The sequence below is a fragment of the Mustela putorius genome, unplaced genomic scaffold (assembly GCF_011764305.1).
Source record: "Mustela putorius furo isolate JIRA1106 unplaced genomic scaffold, ASM1176430v1.1 tig00000992_pilon_pilon_pilon, whole genome shotgun sequence".
Classification (NCBI taxonomy): domain Eukaryota; kingdom Metazoa; phylum Chordata; class Mammalia; order Carnivora; family Mustelidae; genus Mustela; species Mustela putorius.
In genome coordinates this window covers 524,434-548,787 of record NW_025421526.1, presented here as the reverse complement: position 1 = coordinate 548,787, position 24,354 = coordinate 524,434, and the positions used below count along the sequence as shown (strand labels likewise).

Genomic DNA, 24,354 nt, shown 5'->3' with positions numbered 1-24,354 from the left:
GTTTATAAAAATAAAAAAATTAAAAAAAAAAAAAAAAAAAAAAAAAAAAAAAAAAAAAAGAAAAAAAAAAGTCATTCACAGATGATTTTCACTTTGTGCATTTCATTCATATGCACATTCTAGATTTTCTACTTTTAAGGGAATGTTTTAATGATATTTGAACATGATATTTGAAATGATATTTCACATTTAATGTACAGAATAAAATGTGGAAAACTTCAAGTCACTTTATTTAATATAATGTATGTTTTCTGCCATGTAAAACTGCCTGTAGTTTTATGCAAAGTCTTCATCACTCCCCATTAAACTTCCGTTATAATACACAATACCCAGTGAGTCTGACATACTTGGAAAGCAAAACATCAATGACCTCCCAGTGAACTTGTTAAGAAAATCATGTTGTGAGTCAGTGTGAAAGTTGATGACTAGATATGTATTTGCTGTGGTGAATGAAGAGGAAAAAGTATTTAAATTGGAAAACTTAATTTTTTAGTATAATGGGTCTAATTTTATTTTAAATTGGGTAAAATTGTTCTTCTATAAGATTGAAAAGACTGACATTTTAAATATGATATTATATAGAATTCTATATGCTATATTAAAATATAATATTTTAAAATATATTAAATTAATTAATTAAAATATATTAAAATAAAGTTAAAAACATCTAGTCTATATACATGCTTTAACAGAGTGAAAGTTAAAATTATCTATTTATGTTTAAACCAGGGTTTAAAGGTAATTTATAGAACTGTGTAGATTCTGTGCTCTACTTGTTGGTAATTCAGGAAAATACAACTCTAGTTCACATTTCTATTACAGTCAGAATAAATCCAATTAAAATAAATTTTTTCAAAGTATATTATAAAAGCAGTCAAAGATAAATATCCCAAAATCTCTTATTTACAACTTTAAGAACCAGATCTCTAGACTGTAAATTTTTGATAATTTGTATCCACATGACTTTACATATGTGTGCTTTGCATTGTCTTTTATAAAATCAGTCACTGTAATCTAGGTATTTGCCTTGTATAATGCCAGTGTAAGTGGGAAAATGTCCATCGATCACACAACATATAGAAGCGGGTGAGTAAGGTAATGACAAAGAAAAAGGGAATTCTTCACAGATAAAAGCAACTCCATGGGATATGGGATGACTGTCTTTTACTCCTTTCCTTTCATTATACAGTTTGCCTGTGGAGAATGGCTACCATTCCTAAAGACGTAGAACCATAAATCACAAGAAATAGGAAATGAACCTTCACATCACTAAAACAATACAGTTATAATAATAATTTTTTAAGAATGAATGATCCAGCAATTTTTTTTATTTTTTATTTTTTTAAGGTCATGAACACTGGAAACATTAACAGGTATTTCTGCAGAATTTCCAGTTAAGATTCCAGCTGGCAGCTTTGAAAAGTGATCCAGTTTGTCTTTTTACAGCGACTGACTCTGATACTCAAAGGACACTTTTTAGGAAGGCCGCTGTAGGATTTCTGTGCTTACACGGAAAGCACAGTCAGGGGTCCTGCACCGCGTGCTCCGGTCACGGCTTCCTTGCAGAGTTTCCTTCCCACTGGATGAAAACAGGTAAGCTGGTATCCCTACAGGTACTATAAATTCAATATATTGGAACATATTTAAATTGAATAAACTACTTTTTCCTCAAACATGTTGACCTTTCAGACACACAAACCAGAAACTGGGTAGTAATATTTGAGTTTATAATTATAAAGAAATGACTGTCCTGGGGCCCCTGGGAGGCTCAGCGGGTTAAGTGTCTGACTCTCGACTTTGGCTCAGGTCGTGAGATCAAGCCCTGCCCTGGGCTCTATGTTGAGCATGAAGCCTGCCTAAGATTCTCTGTCTCCCTCCCGCTCCCTGGGCCCCTCCCCCATCTCTTTCTCTGAAAGAAGCAAGGAAGAAAGGAAATAAAAGAAAGAAAGAAAAAGAAATGACTGTCCTGTATTAATTCACCAAAAACGAAGGCTGCATCTGGAGCATGAAATACGGCCATTTCCACCTGTCCCGCCCCCTAGGGATTCCTTAATTCTGTCAATCACTTCTGTACCTAACAAACTGTAGTAGAAATGCCCTAGACTAGGAGATGAGATTTGTATTTCAATCCAAGGATTTCCATTCCATAGCTATGTACTTTGGCAAACTACTGAACCTTCTCAGATTTTAATTTTCTTGCCTACATACTAGAGAAACAATATTAATTGTGGAAGACAAACTAGAAATGGTTATAAACCACAGAGCCTGACAACATTGTAGGTGCTCACTCGACTGTTGGCCCACTCTGGCGCCCGGATGTGGCCTCTGGTCATCAGGGCAACCCAGAAGTTTATGCTGCAAGTGGGATCTACAAGCATAATCAGAGGGTTACTTGCCAGTCTCAGACGAGAGTAAGATGTGATCTGACTATAGACAGGATATTCGTTTCATAATCTAATTTTGGGAGTTCTTGGGGGAAGCTTTCCTTTACTAGCTGGAGTTATAAGTAAGGTACACTTATGCTTTCTGGGGCTGAAAATACGTTGCGTGATGAAATCGTAGATTAATCACAACTGATTTTTCAAGTTCCTGACATGAGTCTGACAGATATGTAGCTTCAGTTTTTATTATTTTTATACTGAAGAAAATTTTTATGTGGGCCACTATCCTACTATAAAAAAACAACAATTACCTTGGTGTTTTCCTGACTTCTTTTTGCCAAGTTTGGTTTGAAATAGCTAAAGTTTTCTAATAGTGTACAAGGGTCAAAGACACAGCTTTCATGAAGAAAATATTGCTGTAACTTGAGCAGAGGTTACAGAAGCTTTTTATGATGACTGCAGATGCCCTGGCCACATACCCAACCCCAACAACCGTGCTTTACAAACTAAATCTAATGAGAACTTTTGACGATTGATTTAGTCCAGAACTGGTCCTTTATTTAAAAAATTTCACTGGTATCTTTTCTTTCTCTCTATCTCTTTAAATATAACAAGGATTTCTGGAGTTACACTAGATATTTTTCTTTCTTTCTTTCTTTCTTTTTAAGATGTGTTTATTTATTTGACAGACAGAGATCACAGTAGACAGAGAGGCAGGCAGAGAGAGAGGAGGAAGCAGGCTCCCGCTGAGCAGAGAGCCCGATGCGGGACTCGATCCCAGGACCCTGAGATCATGACCTGAGCCGAAGGCAGAGGCTTAACCCACTGAGCCACTCAGGTGCCCCGACACTAGACATTTTTCAAGCAAAACTTTAGCTACTATGAAAAGTAAATCACCTCCTCTTTCTCTCTGCCTGCCTCTCTGCCTACATGTAATATCTCTCTGTCAAATAAATAAATAAAATCTTTGGGGCGCCTGGGTGGCTCAGTGGGTTAAGCCGCTGCCTTCGGCTCAGGTCATGATCTCAGGTTCCTGGGATCGAGTCCCGCATCGGGCTCTCTGCTCAGCAGGGAGCCTGCTTCCCTTCCTCTCTATCTGACTGCCTCTGTCTACTTGTGTTCTCTGTCTGTCAAATAAATAAATAAAATCTTTAAAAAAAAAAAAAAAAAAAAAAAAAAAAAAAAAAAAGAAAAGTAAATCATATGAAAAGATACGGAGATCATGATTTGAAAAATCGCATAAAATTTTTATCTGGTTTGGAGTTTCCCTGGAAGAAACTTCTGAGGGATATTTGACCAAGATGAGCAGTTTTGTTTACTTTGAACATGTGAAATGATTTTATCCTGACAGGGTATATGGGTTCACATAAAGAAAAATACAAGGAAAACAAAGAGATACGTAATAGATGCTCAAGATCAAAGGTGAGTTGCTGTCTGGGTCAGCAGCGTACTCGGAGCTCCTCGAGAGGCAACAGCTGGTGTAGAGATGTAAGCATGGAAGTGAGAAAGGTTTTTGCTTTTTTTCCTAGTTTCATAAGCATCTGAAAAGACAATATTTTTTCTTCAACTTTTATCTACATTTTTAAATTTTTTGAAAACAAAAAGTTTTCCTTTGTTTGCTTTGTTACCTAGGGAGACGGGTGAAGGAGAGGAGATATGAACCAAATAAGGGTGATGGAGAAAGGAAAATGTCAGAAAATGTCAGAAACCTAAAAATGATGACCAAACAAAACCAAAGTTCAAGGGGAAGGTCAGATTATTACCCAGAGGATGTAGGAGCACAGAGACCTGGATGGAATTAGATCATATCAAGTACTGAATTTTCATTCCTTTTCTGTCTACTGATAAATTAAGATGTAGAGATTTTATGCTGGGATTACCTAAAATGTACATTATTAGTAAGTATATTTGACTGTTAAAACTGACAGTAGTCTTAGCAATAACTGACAATGGGAAGTCTAGGGTATGACTAGAAAGGAGTGATATAGTTTATGACTATTCTGAGCCTGTCAGTTTGCATACAACCCTTTGTGAGGACATTATTTACATTTTAAAAACAAGAAAGCTGTTTTTAAAAAATACAAAAATAGCATTAGACCAGAGGGCATTTGAGAGGCAATATAAACCTAGTAATAAATAGATCATTTTGAAGTAAGGTAGACCTATGACATAACCCTGATTCTGTCCATCACTACCTGTGCAATGCTGGATGATGGACCTACCCTCTCCAAAACCATTCCGTCCTCTGCATAAAAGGTATAGTGAGTTGTAAGGATTGTGTGAGGCAGTATTAGTATAGTGTTCACAAACAGTTATTGCTCCATGAATCACTGTTGTTTTTACTATTACTGTTGTTGTTCCTAGGTCTGATTCCAGCATTCTCTCCCCCACTCTGGCATTTATTCATATGTAGTTCCTGAAGTTATATTTTGATTCTGTGTTCCTATACTATACCCCTTTACCACAAAATAAATTTGCCTTCTGAAGAAACGGTAAGTGGAAGTCTCCTTGATCACTGTTCAGAGGTAAATCTCACTGCCCTGGTCTACAGATATGAAAGGAAAAAAAATATAACACCCTTATTTCAACTGACGGCCCATGGTAACTTCCAGAGTTGGTACAGGTAAAATTATGAGAAACAGTATTTTGTAAACTTTTCTCTTTTGTCTGAATAAGAACTGAATAGGAACCAAGAATTTGCTTAGGTTTTACCATGATAAAAATAGTAACAAATACTTAAGAAAAAAAAAAAAAAGAAAAGCCTGCCTTCCAAAATTTCCAATCCAGAACATGAAATACACACACACACACACACACGCACACACACACAGAAAGAAAGCATTGCAACAGCCCACAAATCATTTTATCAAATGCAAGATAAAATTTCATTTGAACATCATAATTTTATAAATTGAATTGTTGTTCCCAGGTAATGCTCCATACTACCACTGTTATTTTGATAGGAATAAAATAGAGTCCAATGAACCAAAAAGGCATGCATAACATTGAACTTTGGAGTCAGACAAACCTGAACTCAGATCTCAGAACTACCACTAACTGGTGAGTTAAGCAAGTTACTCGTCCTTCCCAAAGACTTATTTTCACCTGTAATTATCTTAACTTCACAGGGCTGTTAAGGAAATCATATAGATTCACAAAACACTTCAGGCACTTGAGAAACAATGTAAGGACAGAATGAATCCCTGACATAATCATTGTGACTCTAGCTCAACTATTTATTTTGGAATACCACACACTTAGCCCTCTACTGAACTGAAGATTTCTTCGAATCTGGCCCCTCCAATCACCCAGACTTCAATAAGGGATTTTATGTGCACTGCCTTCATGTGGGAGTAGGAAAAACAAAGATTTAAAGCATTTACATTTAAATTGACTTTTTTATTGTTGGAAGAATACATTTGTAAGGTTTTTATCAATGTCTATTTAATTTTCTTATTTTTTTTTTAAGATTTTATTTATTTATTTGACAGAGAGAGATCACAAGTAGGCAGAGAGGCAGGCAGAGAGAGAGGAGGAAGCAGGCTCCCTGCTGAGCAGAGAGCCTGATGCGGGACTTGATCCCAGGACCCTGGGATCATGACCTGAGCCGAAAGCAGAGGCTTTAACCCCCGAGCCCCCAGGCGCCCCTTAATTTTCTTATTCTTAAGAATTATGTCTAGATTATTCATAAAAGTTTCGAGTTATTATGAGTTTTCTCTGTTGCGCACAAATTCTGTGAGAGAAGACATGAGCCTTTTTGACTTTTAGTAAACATAGAATAAAAGTATTATATGCATTGCTGATAACTGAATAAATGCCTATTCTAGTAAAACCAACAACCTTAAGCTAGTTATTGAATATTATCCTAGATCATGTGAACTTGAAAAGCATTTAGGTCAATTTCTATATTTCTGAATATATAGCTGATTATATAAATGCTTCAATTTCTTTAAGCCAATTAAATAGAGCTCTTTACAGATTGATTTGGGCAATACCATCTGTTGGTAGAAAAAAACACACATTTACAACATTCACACATAAATATTCATCAACACAGAGATAGAGGTAAACAGAGATCTTTACCTTCTGTTAAAATTTTAGCCATGAGACAGGCATGATGATGCAAAACTCACTGGGTTATAGAAGAATAACTACTGGATTTAAGTTGTTTTTCTAGCAGATGGATTAAGTTACAGTTACCTCTTCAGATGTCTCGAGGTAATACTTGTGGATAAGACTTAAAATTCACACCTAGTTTCCAAATATTCTTTCACCCTTTTTTCCCCTTCCAGTAAGAATTACGTCCCTGAAGTCTGCATTTCAAAGAGATGGCCCAGATAAAAGTTCTTAGAGAAGGAACGCCTAGGTGACTCAGGCTGTTGAGCGTCAGCTTTCAGCTCAGGGACCTGGGTTCAAGGCCCACATCAGGCTCCTAGCTCAGTGGAGAGCCTGCTTCTCCCTCTGCCTGCTACTTCCCCTGTTTGTACTCCCTCTCTCTATGACAAATAAAATCTTAAAAAAAAAAAAAAGTTCCTAGAGAAGACCAGGTAGAACATTTACATCTCAAAGGCACAGGAAAAGTATAGAAGTTCCTCCAAGAAGAATTTTCTCTTTTCACAAAGCCAGAATTTTTACAATAACTACAAGTCTTTCAAGATAAATATAGGGGGTTTTAGAATCAGTAAAAAAGATAGTGGGTTTTGAGTTGCTTCCAGAGCTGCATTTCTATTCTTGTAAAGACTCAAGTTCTAAGACAAGGACAGTTGTTTTTAAGTCCTCAAAGACCTGGATCATGACCTGAATGACAGCAAGGGGCAAATCCATCCATCCAACTACATTTTCTTTGATTTAGACCGTTGTCTTTGGAATGTTCACTGCCCCCTCCCACCCTGAATTTATTTAACCTAAGGGAGAAGGTATTTTAAGAATTCCTATCAGACTCTGAATACCAACTTCCAATTTGGTCAACTTTTGGCCATAGAGCTACTTTAGAAAAATATTTCAATATCTTGTCAGGTTTTAGCAGGGACAAATGCCAAATATTTCTGGCAGTACCAAACAACCTCAAGGTTGCCTTGGGAGAGGCATCAAAGGCATACAAAAGATATTACCTTTACAACATCCAAAACTGTTCCTAAAGATAGTTAAAAGAAAGACTGGTGGAGGGGGTGGAGGAAAGAAAAAAAAGAGAGAGAGGGAGAGACTGAGATGATTCCTCCAAGACCTAGCAATAGTTTGCGGAACCCCACTGCTACTGCAGTGCCAGCCACACTTCTGCCCAGCCATATCCAGCAGCAAATGGGATGCAATGGACATTCCTGCCTGATGATCTTCTGGGGCTCCCAACCTGATGGCTACCGAACCACGTTCTCAGGACACAAAATAAGGCAATCAATAAGGCAATAGCTGTCTCTGGGAGAGAAAGGACTGACAACCAATGGGTACAGATTTGGAAAGGAAGAGACAATGTGAAGTTTTACCTTCATCTCTGAATTGGACACTACAGACAGAGAGCTGGGAGAGCTGATTCTAGTAGGAATTCTCACTCTTTGCTGGATCCAGCTTTCCCAGGATCCCATCTTCAGACTCTGGAGCAAGTGGAATTTAACATACAAAATACACCTACCAAAATTTGGCAAATTTTTCTATTAATTTCAGTTTATCCTTGGGTATTTAAAGAAATAACTGGCAGTTTCCCTCAGAGTGGCATCAGGCATGCAAGGGACTCACAGGGGCCCTCCTTCGAAGACAGATCTGGGCGCAACTATAAAGCCACTGACTTGGCAGACTTTCGTGTATAGTCTCTAGCCTCTTGCAAGTGGAAAGACAATTCAGATTAGTAGACTGTAAGGACTGAGGCAAAGAAGGATAGAGGTGTGTAATAGGAGACATGTCAGTCTCACAATTTTTTCCTTTAGGTACCTGTTGTGTCCTTCTCATTAACCCTTCACAATGAGACTTGCAATGAAGCTATTTTGGAATCTTGAAGCTTTTTGCAGTCTCTGCCTGCCAATTAAAATAAGTATCCCATTCTGTTTGTTTGATTTGGAAACCCTTACCTTAAAGAGCTCTTCCTAAGTCAATGATCGTGTCTAATTGGAATATTCCCTATAATTACCATTATAATTCTAGGTGGTCTTAGCAAGATTTTTCCACTTTTGTAGATATCTATAGCTTCCAGGATTATAGTTCTCAGACATAAAATAAGCAGGTGTGCTGGAAGGTGGAACATTGAATTGAATGTTCCATTCAATTCTTTGAAATTTGAGGACCCTCTTTCTTCAGGTAAGCCTTGTGTCTCAGAGCTCAATGAACACCTAAGGGAGATGTGCTTCTGAGCTGGACATTTGTGGTACTTTACAGCATATCTTGTTGCACTGAAAGTTTTGAGTTTGGGGGAATACTTAGGATCAATCTAACCTATACCCATAATCAATGTGTCCTACCACGGCAGTCACAGAGTTAGGCGGCCAGCCCTCTGTCAGTATGTCAGTGCTAAACCAGTGCCCACCAGTTTTTCAGCTTTAGCTTCTAAGATTCCCACTAACAGTAGATCTGTTATGCCTTTCAAGAGATTTCTTTATAGTGACAGATACCCTAATGGCTTTTTATAGTTGGACTTGTGCCTACTTAGGTTTTGATGGGACATTGGTCAAAAAAGTCCGAATTTCTTAATTTATTTCCCTAAGTCCCCTAGTCTCAATTATGCTGTGGACTTACCTCAAGGCTTTGTGATTCCCCAACAGCTGCCATCTTGCTTTCTTTTGACTGAAGCATAGGTGTTACTTTCCCTTAAAATAATCCTTCTAGATTCAACCAGACTTACTGGTTCTGGCTGTCTGAGGAACTGTGTGCAGTTCCTCAGAACCTGCAGGACCTCCCAAAGGCATTTACCTTATAGATGAGGCTGGCTACAAACCCAAATGTTGTGGCCCACTAAATCTCACCATGAAACTCTGGTTTTCTCACACCCCAGCTTCATCCTGTGAAAATTCTGGAGTCTCACACTACAATTTCCCATCCAGACATATTAGAAAAAACAAACTTGAAGAGCTCAAAATGCAAAATAAGCAGAGTTTAATCTGTGAATAGCTTACCAGAGATTCTGGAGAGTGCTGAAGAGGCTGTAAACAAAGAGGCTCTGTGGATATCTTCACCTGCTCCTAGGAACCATCTTCAGAATCTTCAGCAGCTGACTTCAGGTCCGATCTCATCACCAAGACTACCAAAAGACAAAACAAAAACAATTTAGTAACAAGTTTAATATTGTTCTTTCAAGGGAAAAATAATATATGGATTGGGGAAGTACAGTGTCTCACAAGCAGTGGATCACTGTTCCCCCAAAGTTGACTTCTATAACATTATAGCATACTGTAATTTTATAAGTTCTGGAACAGATGTTTGGGATGTCTGGGTGGCTCAGTTGGAAAAGAAAGAAAGAACAGATGTTTGAGAGAGAATGGTGTTGTTTACATATTGTTAATAATTTCAAAAACCTGACCTTAAATAACAAGAATGTATAATGTATAATGAATGTATAAACATAGAACATAGATGTGTCAGCCATAATGTATATAATAGGAAGAGTGAGGAGATAAGAGGTGTTCCTTGTTCCGAAATGGTAAGATTTGGATAAGTGAGCAAGAGAGAGAAATCAGAAAGGACACAACTGGAATTTAAACACTAATGAGTCTCTGAGGATGTGCCTAATGACCTGAACTCTAGGCTAAGCTCTGATAGTTAATTGGAACAATAGAAGTGCTTATGCACAGATCTCTTCCACATGTGGTCATAAGAATCCAGAGCAGACAATGGGTTGGGCCTCTGCCTTTGGCTTGGGTCGTGATCTCAGGGTACCTGGGGTCGAGCCCCGCATCAGGCTCCCTGCCCCTCTCTCTCTGCCTGCTGCTCTGCCTGCTTGTGATCTCTGTCTGTCAAATAAATAAATAAAATCTTAAAAATAAAAAAAAGAACCGAGCAGAAAGAATTGTGACCTAGCATCCCAAATTGCTCAAGAGATTACATTTCATAGCAAACCACCACTTACATCCAAATTCCTATATAGTAGAATTTAAAAGCTTAGGTAAATATAAAACTAAAAGGGTTTTCCTTTCAGGGTAGCAAGGAAACCATGCCTATAATATCCTGCTTCTCCCTCCACCCAAGAAGCACGTAGTGGCTGAGAGGATTAATGGGCAGCAGATCTGACGTCAGGGTGAGGAAGACGAAGTGTCCCACAGAGTCATTTGTTAGTTCGTTGCAGAGTCTGAGAAGGAAGAGGAAAACAGAAAGTACAGCTCAGAGGCTAGGAAGAAGAGCTTTTTTTTTTCTTTTTGGCAATTTCATAATTCTAAAGACAAAAATCAGATCCCAGGGTCAACCAAAGACAGAGGAATCTCATTACAGACACAGAGTATTTAGTTTGTATTCCCAAAGGGATATACTCCAGGAGTAAATGTGAGAAATGAACTGGTCCTTACACAGATTCAAGACCAACTCTGAATCAGCTAAAAGTCTAATTGGATTAGCTGCATCAGCTACAATTTACCTACCAGAAGGAAAAGAAAAATCCTCTCTAGAGAAAGATAATGTAATCCAGAAACATAATGTTACATCTAACATTTTTCATATATAGAGTATGACACTCAATAGACAGGAGGAAGCATGGGGAAAAAAGGACAAGAATTAACTGAAAATGAAATGAAAAGAAAATTCAGCTAATAGAAATAGACCCACCAGAGATCCAGATATTTGAATTTGGAGAAAATAATTTTCAAACAACAGAGATTAATATGCACAGATATTAAATGACAATACTGTGGATTTTAGCCAAAACTATGTAAACTAATCAAATAATTTTATAATTCAAAAGTGAAAATAATCAAAATACTTAGGTTTTCTAAAAGATGACACAGTTCTAAAGGGAGAAGCAGTGAATTGGAAGGTGATTAAGAAAAAACATCCAATCTGAAGTACAAAGAGATAAAAGAATGGAAGATAAGAGGAATGTGTAAAGATATAAGAGTCACAGTGAAGGGTCAGTAATGGGTATCTGGAGTCCATAAAACAGAGGAGAAGAATGAGATAGAGGCACTATGTGAATAGAATGTGGTCACAAAAATTTAAAAACAGATGAATCCTCCCACGGCACTACAAACCACAGTAAGTCTCATTCAAATTAAACCAGTTCTTGGAACATAATGGTTAAAACATGTGAAAATCAAATACAAAAATAAATGGGAGCAAAAAGGATGTACAAAAGGGAAAGAATAAAAGACAAAAAAAGATGCCTGGATCGCAGAAAACACAGACAAGTTGGGAAATAAAAGTTAGTAATTCTAACAAATATAGCTTGATTATATCGTCCGCTAAGAGAAAATTAGAAAAAAAATCATCTTATACACTTTATCAAACACATACTTAAAAGAAATGTTACACAGAGAGCAAGAAGGTGGAAGTTCTATCAGGAAAATAAGAAAAAGAATGAAACTGGGACAGCACAACCAGAGAAAGTTTAAACTGGAAATTTTTTGAGTTATACAAATAATAGTTTTCAGCTACCACACCAAAATGTGGGTGCTTTTTTTAGTTACACAGAAACTAAGCCAGTGGTGTAACTTTAATAGAATTTTTAGTAAGAATTAAAGGTAAAAAGAAAAGTAGTAAACACGCATAGGGTAATTAGCATTCAGGCACTAAATTCAGGCTGAATTTGAACAGAAAGACTATTGGCGGCATTTGTTTTAAACATTCAACAAGTATTCCTATTTTATCACTTAATATCTTCCTCATAGGTTTCTTGAGGATCAAATGAATTAATACCTGATATATTATTATTGTTGGAGTACTGTCCCCTGCAATAGTATTTTCTAGAATAAATATTTCACTCCCATTGTCTTACTCTACTGCAATTAAGGATTTTTTAAAAATTATGGTAAGACTATCTTATTGCAATATATGTTATTTTCCATGTTATTTTCCATGTATCATAAAATGTGATGAGAGCTCAATTCAATTCAGTCTGGAAGAGAATACTGAATAAGATGTTTCTTCAAAACAAAATGATTATTAAAATAAGCACTTCAAACCATTAAGGCAGGTATTAGAATCCCCACCTTGCATACGGAGAAATTCAGACAGAGAATTCAGGGGGTTAGTCTAAAATTACACACAAAAAAAAGTAAAGCAGGACCTGGATTAAGTCCAGTGGCCTTTAAGAATAGTCATAAGTAGGAGAGGAGGCAAGATGGCGGAGAAGTAGCAGCTGAGACGACATCAGGTCACAGGAAATCAGCTAGAGAGTTTATCAGACCATTCCGAACACCTACAAGTCCAACAGGAGATGGAAGAGAAGAAGAATAGCAATTCTAGAAACAGAAAATTGACCACTTTCTGAAAGGTAGGACTGGTGGAGAAGTGAATCCAAAGCGACTGGAAGATAGACCGTGGGGGGGGGGGGGCAGCTCCCTGCAAGCGGCGGAGCAACGGAGCACAAAATCAGGACTTTTAAGTCTGCTCCATGGAGGGACATTGCTCCAGGGACTAAACCGGGGTGAAGCCCAAGCACGGTCAGCATGACCCCAGGTCCCACAGGGTCACAGAAGGATCGGGGGCGTCTGAGTGTCGCAGAGCTCGCAGGTATTAGACCAGGGAAGCCGGCTACAGAGACAGAGCCGAGGACTGAGCTCTCAGCTCAGGGTTACCTTAAACCGGTCGCAGCCTAGGTGAGCTCAGAGCATGGCCAGAGGCCAGGGAGATGGGAGTAATTGGGCACTATTCTCTGAGGGCGCACTGAGGAGTGGGGCCCCGAGCTCTCGGCTCCTCCGGGCCAGAGACTGGGAGGCCGCAATCTTCATTCCTGTTCTCTGGAACTCTGCGGAAAGCATTCAGGGGACAAAAGTTCCTGAAAGCAAACCGGAGCAGATTGCTTAATCCGGCCCCTGCTAAGGGCGGTGCAATTCTGCCTGGGGCAAAGGCACTTGAGAATCATTACAACAGGCCCCGCCCCCAGAAGATCAACAAAAAATCCAGCCAAAACCAAGTTCATTTACCAAGGAGAGCAGCGGAATTCCAGAGGAGGAGAAAGCAAAGCAGGGAACTCATGGCTTTCTCCCCATGATTCTTTAGTCTTGCAGTTAATTATTTTTTTAATTTTATTTTCTTTCTGCTTAATTTAATTTTACCCTTTCCTCGTTTAACATTTTTTAACTAGTTTATATTAATAATACCTTTCATAAAAAATAATAATAATCATTTTTGAACCTTCATTCTTATAGTCACATTTTATCCTTCATTGTATCTAACTTTTTTTTTGTTTACACATAGGGTTTTTTTCTTCTAAAAAATTTGGCGTACAACTTCTTCTAATAGATCAAAACATACCCTAAATCTAAATCTTGTTCTATTCTCCAGCCTGAGCAAATTCGCTCCACTTTCTTTTTCTTTATTCTCCCAACCAACTAACTTTATCAACTCCTTTTTTAGAAATTATAAAAAATATTTTTTTTCATCTTTATAGGCATATCCCATCCCTTCATTGTGTTTACTCTTATATAAGTTTTTCATTCTTTAAAGATTTGGGAGGTAGTTTCTTCTAAGAGACCAAAATACTCCCCAAATTAAGTGGGTGACCCTGTTCTAGTCACCAGTCTAATGCATATGTATATATTTTTTCTTTTATATATTTTTTCTTTATTTGTTTTCTTTTTTTATTTTTTTTTTCTGAATTTCTTTTTATCCCCTTTCTCCCCTCCACGATGTGGGGTCTCTTCTGGTTTGGTTAAAGCACATTTTCCTAGGGTCTTTGCCACCCTTTTAGTATTTTATTTGCTCCTTCATATACTCTTATCTGGAAAAAATGACAAGGCAGAAAAACTCACCACAAAAAAAAAAAAAAAGAACAAGAGTCAGTACTGAAGGCTAGGGACCTAATCAATACAGACATTGGTAATATGTCACACCTAGAGTTCAGAATGACGATTCTTAAGGTTCTAGCTGGGCTCGATAAAGGCATGGAAGATATTAGACAAACCCTCTCTGGAGATATAAAACCCCTTTTCTGGAGAAATAAAAGAGCTAAAATCTAACCAAGTTGAAATAAAAAAAGCTATTAATGAGGTTAAATTAAAAATGGAGTTTCTTATTGCTAGGATAAATGAGGCAGAAGAAAGAATTAGTGATATAGAAGACAAAATGACAGAGAATAAAGAAGTTGAGCAAAAGAGGGACAAACAAACACTGGACCACGAGGGGAGAATTCAAGAGATAAGTGACAGCATAAGACGAAACAACATTGGAATAATTGGGATTCCAGAAGAAGAAGAAAGAGAGAGGGGAGCAGAAGGTATATTGGAGAGAATTATTGGATAGAATTTCCCTAATATGGCAAAGGGAACAAGCATCAAAATCCAGGAGGTGCAGAGAACACCCCTCAAAATCAATAAGAATAGGTCCACATCCCGTCACCTAATAGTAACATTTACAAGTCTTAGGGACAAAGAGAAAATCCTGAAAGCAGCCCGAGAAAAGAAGTCTGTAACATACAATGGTAAAGATGTTAGATTGTCAGCAAACTTATCCACAGAGACCTGGCAGGGCAGAAAGAACTGGCATGATATATTTAGAGCACTAAATGAAAAAAACATGCAGCCAAGAATACTATCCAGCTAGGCTATCATTGAAAATAAAGAGATAAAAAGCTTCCAGGACAAACAAAAACTGAAAGAATTTTCAAACACTAAACCAGCTCTACAGGAAATATTGAAAGGGGTCCTCTAAGCAAAGAAAGAGCCTAAAAGTAGTAGATCTGAAAGGAGCAGAGACAATATACATTAACAGTCACCTTACAGACAATACAATGGTATTAAATTCATATCTCTCAATAGTTACCCTGAATGTTAATGGGCTAAATGCCCCAATAAAAAGACACAGGGTATCAGAATGGATAAAAAAAACCAACACCCATCAATATGTTGCCTACAAGAAATTCATTTTAGACTCGAAGACACCTCCAGATTTAAAGTGAGGGAGTGGAAAACAATTTACCATACTAATGGACATCAAAAGAAAGCTGGGGGGGGTGCAATCCTTCCATCAGATAAATTAGATTTTAAGTGAAAGACTATAATAAGAGATGAGGAAGGGCACTATATCATACTCAAAGGGTCTGTTCAACAAGAAGATCTAATAATTTTAAATATATATGCCCCTAATAATAATTTTAATTATATAAAATAATTATATATATTATATTATATATATAATAATTATATATATAACATATATATAACATATATATAATTGTTATATATATAATATATATAATTATTTTATATATATTAAAATTATATTTTAATATATATAAATATTTATTATATATTTTTATATATTATATAAATATATAATTTATATATAATATAAATATATAATTTTTATATATTTATATAAATATAAATAATATATATATTTTATAAATATATATAATTATATATATTATATTATATCTAATAATTTTAAATATATATAACGTGGGAGCAGCCAACTATATAAACCAATTAATAACAAAACCAAAGAAACACACAAATAATAATACAATAATAGTATAGGACTTTAACACTCCCCTCACTGAAATGGACAGATCATCCAAGCAAAAGATCAACAGGGAAATAAAGGCCTTAAATGACACACTGGACCAGATGGACATCACAGATATATTCAGAACATTTCTTCCCAGAGCAACAGAATACACATTCTTCTCTAGAGCACATGGAACATTCTCCAGAATAGATCACATCCTGGGTCATAAATCAGGTCTCAACTGGTAAAAAGATTAGGATCATTCCCTGCATATTTTCAGACCACAATTCTCTGAAGCTAGAACTCAACCACAAGAGGAAATTTGGGAAGAACCCAAATACATGGAGATGAAACAGTATTCTTCTAAAGAATGAATGGGTGAACAAGGAAATTAAGGAAGAATTGAAAAAATTCATTGAAACAAATGATAATGAAAACATAACAGTTCCAAATCTGTGGGACACAGCAAAAGCAGTCCTGAGAGGAAAATATATAGCAGTACAGGCCTTTTTCAAGAAACAAGAAAGGTCTCAAATATACAACCTAACCCTGCACCTAAAGGAGCTGGAGAAAGAACAACAAGAAAGCCTCAACCCAGCAGGAGAAGAGAAATAATAAAGATCAGTGCAGAAATCAATGAAATAGAAACAAAAAGAAAAAAAAAGAACAAATCAACAAAGTAGGAGCTGGTTCTTTGAAAGAATTAATAAGATTGATAAACCCCTGGCCAGACTTATCAAAAAGAAAAAAGAAAGGACCCAAATAAATAAAATCATGAATGAAAGAGGAGAGATCAGAACCAACACCAAAGAAATACAAACAATTATAACATACCATGAGCAACTCTACGCCAACAAATTTGACAATCTGGAAGAAATGGATGCATTCCTAGAGACATATAAACTACCACAACTGAACCCTGAAGAAAGAGAAAACCTGAACAGACCCATAACCAGTAAGGAGATTGAAACAGTCATCAAAAATCTCCAAACAAACAAAAGCCCAGGGCCAGATGGCTTCCCAGGGGAATTCTACCAAACATTTAAAGAAGAATTAATTCCTATTCTCCTGAAACTTTTCCAAAACATAGAAATGGAAGGAAAACTTCCAAACTCATTCTATGAGTCCAGCATCACCTTGATCCCAAAACCAGACAAGGATCCCATAAAAAAGAGAATTACACATCAATATCCTTGATGAGCACAGGTACAAAAATTCTCACCAAAATATTAGACAATAGGATCCAACAGTACATTAAAAGGATTATTCACCATGCTTAAGTGGGATTTATTCCATGGCTGCAAGGGTGGTTCAACATCCGGAAATCAATCAATGTGATACAGTACATTAATAAAAGAAAGAACAAGAATCATATGATACTCTCAATAGATGCTGAAAAAGCATTTGACAAAATACAGCATCCCTTCCTCATCAAAACTTTTCAATGTGTAGGGATAGAGGGCACATACCTCAATATCATCAAAGCCATCTATGAAAAATCCACTGCAAATACCATTCTCAGTGGAGAAAAACTGAGAGCTTTTCCTCTAAGGTCCGGAACTCGGTAGGGATGTCCATTATCACCACTGCTATTCAACATAGTACTAGAGGTCCTAGCCTCAGCAATCAGACAACAAAAAGAAATTAAAGGCATCCAAATTGGCAAAGAAGAAGTCGAACTATCACTCTTTGAAGATGATATGATACTATATGTGGAAAACCTAAAAGACTCCGCTCCAAATCTGCTAGAACTTGTACAGGAATTCAGTAAAGTGTCAGGATATAAAATCAATGCATAGAAATCAGTTGCATTTTTTTCCCAACAAAACAAGACAGAAGAAAGAGAAATTAAGGAGTCAATCCCATTTACAAATGCACCCAAAACTATAAGATACCTAGGAATAAACCTAACCAAAAAGGCTAAGAATCTATACTCAGGAAACTATAAAGTACTCATGAAAGAAATTGAGGAAGACACAAAGAAATGGAAAAATGTTCCATGCTCCTGGATTGGAAGAATAAATATTGTGAAAATGCCTATGCTACCTAAAGCAATCTACACATTTAATGCAATCCCTATCAAAATCCCACCCATTTTTTTCAAAGAAATGTAACAAATAATCCTAAAATTTATATGGAACCAGAAAAGACCTCAAATAGCCAAAGGAATATTGAAAAAGAAAGCCAAAGTTGGTGGCATCACAATTCCGGACTTCAAGCTCTATTACAAAGCTGTCATCATCAAGACAGCATGATACTGGCATGAAAACAGACACACAGATCAATGGAACAGAATAGTGAGCCCAGAAATAGACTCTCAACTCTATGGTTAACTAATCCTTGACAAAGCAGGAAAGAATGTCCAATGGAAAAAAGACAGTCTCTTCAATAAATGGTGTTGGGAAAATTGGACAGCCACATGCAGAAAAATGAAATTGGACCATTTCCTTACACCACACACGAAAATAGACTCAAATGGATGAAGGACCTCAATGTGCGAAAGGAATCCATCAAAATCTTTGAGGAGAACACAGGCAGCAACCTCTTCGACCTCAGCCACAACAACTTCTTCCAAAGGCAAGGGAAACAAGGGCAAAAATGAACTATTGGGATTTCATCAAGATCAAAAGCTTTTGCACAGCAAAGGAAACATTAACAAAACCAAATCATAACTGACAGAATGGGAGAAGATATTTGCAAACGACATATCAGATAAAGGGCTAGTATCCAAAATCTGTAATGAACTTATCAAACTCAACACCCAAAGAACAAATGATCCAATCAAGAAATGGGCAGAGGACATGCACAGACATTTCTGCAAAGAAGACATCCAGATGGCCAACAGACACATGAAAAAGTGCTCCATATCACTCGGCATCAGGGAAATACAAATCAAAACCACAATGAGATATCACCTCACACCAGTCAGAATGGCTAAAATCAACAAGTCAGGAAATGACAGATGCTGGCGAGGATGCGGAGAAAGGGGAGCCCTCCTACACTGTTGGTGGGAATGCAAGCTGGTGCAGCCACTCTGGAAAACAGCATGGAGGTTCCTCAAAATGTTGAAAATAGAGCTACCCTATGACCCAGCAATTGCACTACTGGGTATTTACCCTAAAGATACAAACGTAGTGATCCGAAGGGGCACGTACACCCGAATGTTTATAGCAGCAATGTCCATAATAGCCATACTATGGAAAGAACCTAGATATCCATCAACAGATGAATGGATCAAGAAGAGGTGGTATATATACACAATGGAATACTATGCAGCCATCAAAAGAAATGAAATCTTGCCATTTGCAACGACATGGATGGAACTAGAGGGTATCATGCTGAGTGAAATAAGTCAATCAGAGAAAGACAATTATTATATGATCTCCATGATATGAGGAAGTGGAGATGCAACATGAGGGGGTTGGGGGGTACGAGAAAAGTCAATGAAACAAGATGGGATTGGGAGGGAGACAAACCATAAGTGACTCTTAATCTCACAAAACAAACTGAGAGTTGCTGGGGGGAGGGGGATTGGGAGAGGGTGGTGGGGTTATGGACATTGGGGAGGGCATGTGCTATGGTGAGTGCTGTGAAGTGTGTAAACCTGGAGATTAACAGACCTGTACCCCTGGGGATAAAAATACATTATATGTTTATTAAAAAATAAAAATAAAAATAAAGAATAATCATAAGTAAATAGACAAGTCCTTAACTTAGGGGTGACTTACTCTAAGAAATTTTTATGATATAAGAAGAATGCACCTGCAACTAGTTAATTTTCTATATAAATTCAACTTGAAACCAACAATGTGCTCCAATTCGAGCTCCTGCTTATGAAGAACGTTTCTGACATCCACTGGTGCATTTCACTTGATGGCATTTCACCATAGTCCTTCTCCTACCTTGTGCATCAAGCATTTCTTAAGCTTGCATAATAGTTATTATTATTAATAATTATTAATTATTATTATTATTCAGATAACAAAGTTGGAGGCTCAGAACACATTTATCTGGAACATCACCATTAAAATGAACACAAGAACTTACCCAGAATTGTCCCATTAGATTTTTCTCATTATTCTGTCCTTTTTATTCTTTGGCCTTACTCTTTTTTTTTTTTTTTTAAAGAGTGAATAAGAGCATAAGCATGAGGGAGGGTCAGAGGGAAAGGGAGAGGTCTCCCCCCTGAGCAGGAGCCAGATGCAGGACAAAATTTCAGGACCCTGGAATCATGACCTGAGCCAAAGGTAGACCCCTAACCGACTGAGACACCTGGGTGCCGCAGGTTGCCTTACTCGTCTAATGAATCAGGCCCTTTTCAGTCTCCATTTTCCCACATCTACTCCATATCCCATTTCCAGACTGATATTCCCAAATTACCTGACTCCCCATCATCTGGCCTATAGAAGAGGGTCTCCTCCGCCTTCTGATATGTACTCCCCAAACTGCACTTCTATCCAAAACTCCAAAGTGCTCTAACATTTTAGCTCTAGCTGCTTGGTTCTAAAAGGGATCTTACACAAATATTATACTTTTTGCTTCTGCTTGAGTTATTCATTCTGTCTTGAGTGTTCTACTCAATCATATTTTCCCACTAAAAAAGAGAAGATTTTACAGTATTAACATTTTCATCAGTGATCAGTTAGAGAGACATGTCTGTGTAGAAACGCTGGGAAGGGTATGTGCTATGTGCTACATACGTAGGGTATATCACTGTGAATTGTGTAAGACTGATGATTCACAGACCCATACCCCTGAAACAAATAATACGTTATATGTCAATTTAAAAAAAAAAGGGTAAAAGGGGGTTTGTTACAGTGTACTAACTGGCTTACTGCTGAAGGAACAGGCTCTAGGTTGATACTCAAACCAGCACAATTGAAACAGACCATCAAATGTCGTTTTGGTGTGAAGGCCACTGGCTCCAGACCCTGCCAGAAGGACCTGCCAAAATCAGGGGATAGCTACTACCCAGTGTCACCACCACGTGTGCAGGCTCAGCACCACACTGAGACAGCTAGACTAACCAAGTTGATTCCGTGTGCTCTGTTTCCCAAACAAACCCACCCCTGGGGCTAGTGGCAGGATCCTAGGATCTCTGGCAACCCTAATTGTTTCATGATGAACTTGGCAGCAGAAGCAGTATAATCAGGCCTTCATTTTAGTTGTCTTCCACATCTTGCCTGCAAGGATGTCATTGGTCAGAGGTAAATTGTATGGGACCCGACTCACAAAGGCTTATGAGAAATGGAGTTTACATTTCCAGCTTCTTTGTTACAGGAAGCACATTCGTGAAAGACTGAACTCGATGTTGAGTATTAAGCAACTTCTGCTGCAATTTTCTCTCCATGGCGCCCATAACACACACCAGGAACGTGCTTCCAGAGACTGCTCCTTCGCCAAGCACCTGCATTCTTTAGTTTCTACATTTGCTTATGTTCCTTCTAAGCATGTGTGTATTCATCTACTGGATTCCAATTCTTTGAGGACAGGACACTGTATCCTTGGTGGCTTACAGAATGTAAACATTGCTTCACTATGAGACTTTGTATACCCACAAAAGAGCTATTTAATGAAGATATGTTGAATGAATGGATATGAACATATTTAGGACCTTGGAAGCAAAGAATAGGTCCCTTCAGCAAGATAAATGATCATGATTTTTAGAAGGGAAAATTGTACCCAAGACTTTGACAACTCAGATGGAAAAATAATAGATTAAGGATTATAGAACAACTAAGAATAAAGAAAATTCACACATAGAAAACAGGTTTATCTATACAAAATTATTCTAGAATTAATCCTTTATGTTAAAAATTATGTCTGAAAAAAATTACTTCTGATTTTTGCTTTATTCAACAATAAGAAAAAATATGATATTAAAAAGAATCCTTTTATGGGATTTTAAGAATTAATAAAGAATTAAAATAGATTTACAAGATGAATACGTTCTGGAAAATAACTTACAGCATGGTGGCCACAGTTAATTTTATTGTATTATATTGACATTTGCTAAGAGAACAGACCTTAAGTGCTCTCACCATGCCAAAATAAAGTAATGAGAACCATGGAAGGTGGTGGATATGTTAATTAACTTGAGTGTGGTAATCATTTCACAACGTATGTGTGTATATCAAGCCATCACATTGTACATCTTAAATATACACAATTTTTGTCAATTTTATCTCAATAAACCTGGGGGAAAATTGGAAGGTATAAATTAATACCTGATGTGATTGAGGATCCTGTGATGGTTTCCAAAGGGAAGAAGATGCAGCTACCCTCATTACATTTACCACCTGAAAAAGCACAGAGACAACTTTGGTGGTGTTGCACAGAAAGTAGGTGGTGTAATTTGCTGCACAGAGTATCACTGATTAGCAGAGTGTGGTATTTTGATTTGTAGGTGCAAAGAGTGTAATTTAAATATGCTTTTAATATGAACTCTAGAATATCGTGTAAGACACTCTGGTTGTCATGGACACCATTATTTACTTTTCTTTATAAACAACCCAGCCCAGTGATTCTTCTGTGATTTACAGACCACCTCTCAGATTACTCATTCTCTAATCTGAACTCTTAGGAATATAAAATTTTCAAATGCTGTAGTTGTTATATTTTCAGCAATAAACAGCTGGAGAGTGCGAAAGACTTCTGAGTTGAACTTTTTTCTTAATCCAGCCTGCTAATATATAATTTTGGATAACTTTTTTAAAAACTCCATGAGGGCACCTTGTGAAAATGTGTAATGATAATTACACAAAATACTATTTTACTTCTGAAAACATCTCAAAGATTCTTCTCACTGATTTAATGTAGCACTGCATTGTTCTTTGCCTGTTATTAAAGAGACACTTTTGGTTATTACTCATTCAATTGTTTTGTTTTTTTTTTAAAGATTTTATTTATTTATTTTACAGAGAGATCACAAGTAGACAGAGAGGCAGGCAGAGAGAGAGGAGGAAGCAGGCTCCCTGCTGAGCAGAGAGCCCGATGCGGGACTCGATCCCAGGACCCAGAGATCATGACCTGAGCTGAAGGCAGCAGCTTAACCCACTGAGCCACCCAGGCGCCCTACTCATTCAATTGTTAATTGAAGTGGAAAATCTTCAAATTAACAGCTGCTATGTATTAACTTACTCGTGTAATCTTTTTTCATCATAGTCCTTATTGTGATTCTCGTAGCCATGACTCATGTTGCTGGCTTTTATTCATGCACGTCTGTGGCGCAATTTACTATTAGTCACCAATGCTTTTCTTCCTTTGTTCTATAAGAACCAACTCATAATCAGCTAAACAGAAAGAAGACATTCCTTAGCCTGTCTGGTATGGCATGTGATTAACTTCTGACTAGCAGGACGCAAAAGGAAATGGTGTGGGCTCCATCAAGTCACACTCCTAAGAGAAGGGCCCTTTTCCTCTGACTGGAATATGGTCCTGCTGGTGAGGCATCATGACCACAGCAGTGAAGGCGACACTTCGTGCTGCTGGGCCCATGTGTTGGAGCTGACTGTTAAATTTTCAGGTATTTTCCAAGTGGTTACGCCACTGATAGCTTAAAGTCAGCAAATATAACCAGCGAGTACCACCATAACCAGCAGGTACCACAAACCAGGGAGACTCCTTCCCCAGGGAACCAGTGCACTGCACGCCTCTCACAAAACGCAAGGGGCCAGGAGAGCAAGGAGACAGAAGCATCGGAGAACCTCGTGCAATCATGGGCCCAGATCTGGACCCCGTACGCCCACACTCTCACATGAGTGAGAAATAAATTCTAAATTGTTTAAGCTACTGCTACCAGCGTGTTTGTCACAGATGCTGAACATACCACATAACCAAAAGGACAACGATGCCACTAATTATAGAAAAACGCTGCCGTCCTGAGTGCTCACACAGTCTGTCAAAGCTGCACATGCTTCACACTTGAAAATCAGTCTTATATGTAAATCACTGATCAATAAATACATAATTTCAAATATTTAATATCTGAAAACTTAAAATAAAAGACTATATTAAGTATATATAGGTCTTTCACAAAAGCCAAAAGCGTGTGGGAAGAAACAGTTGCAAATACATTTCCCATTGAGGTTGATATCATTGATGTGATTTAGCAAGAAAAGTCCTCACAGAAGGAAACACAAGGGGCTTGTGCGATCCTTCTCCACTCCACAAAGATGGGACCGGATCTGCTACAATGAAAGAAAAATTTCACCAGCACCACATTTACAAGAAGAGTGCTTCCATGAGCCTTTCACAAGAGTGACTGATCATTTGTTTTCAAAATCAACCAATATTTTAAATAAATTTTATGCAAATGATGCATTCTAAGAAACTCATCTAAAAATGTAGCTTTCCAGAAGTCTAATTGATAGAAATATACAACTCAACATGAAATACA

General features: G+C 37.4%; 1 long non-coding RNA gene across 1 annotated transcript; it reads right to left on the bottom strand.

The window, feature by feature from the left end:
• Positions 1-1,131: 1,131 nt before the first annotated feature.
• On the bottom strand, positions 1,132-22,341 carry LOC101692287. Its single transcript, XR_006608505.1, has 3 exons — positions 22,184-22,341; positions 9,479-9,603; positions 1,132-1,616 (listed from the first exon to the last, which is right to left on the bottom strand). It is a non-coding gene; the product is annotated as an uncharacterized LOC101692287 (long non-coding RNA).
• Between the last annotated feature and the right edge of the window lie 2,013 nt (positions 22,342-24,354).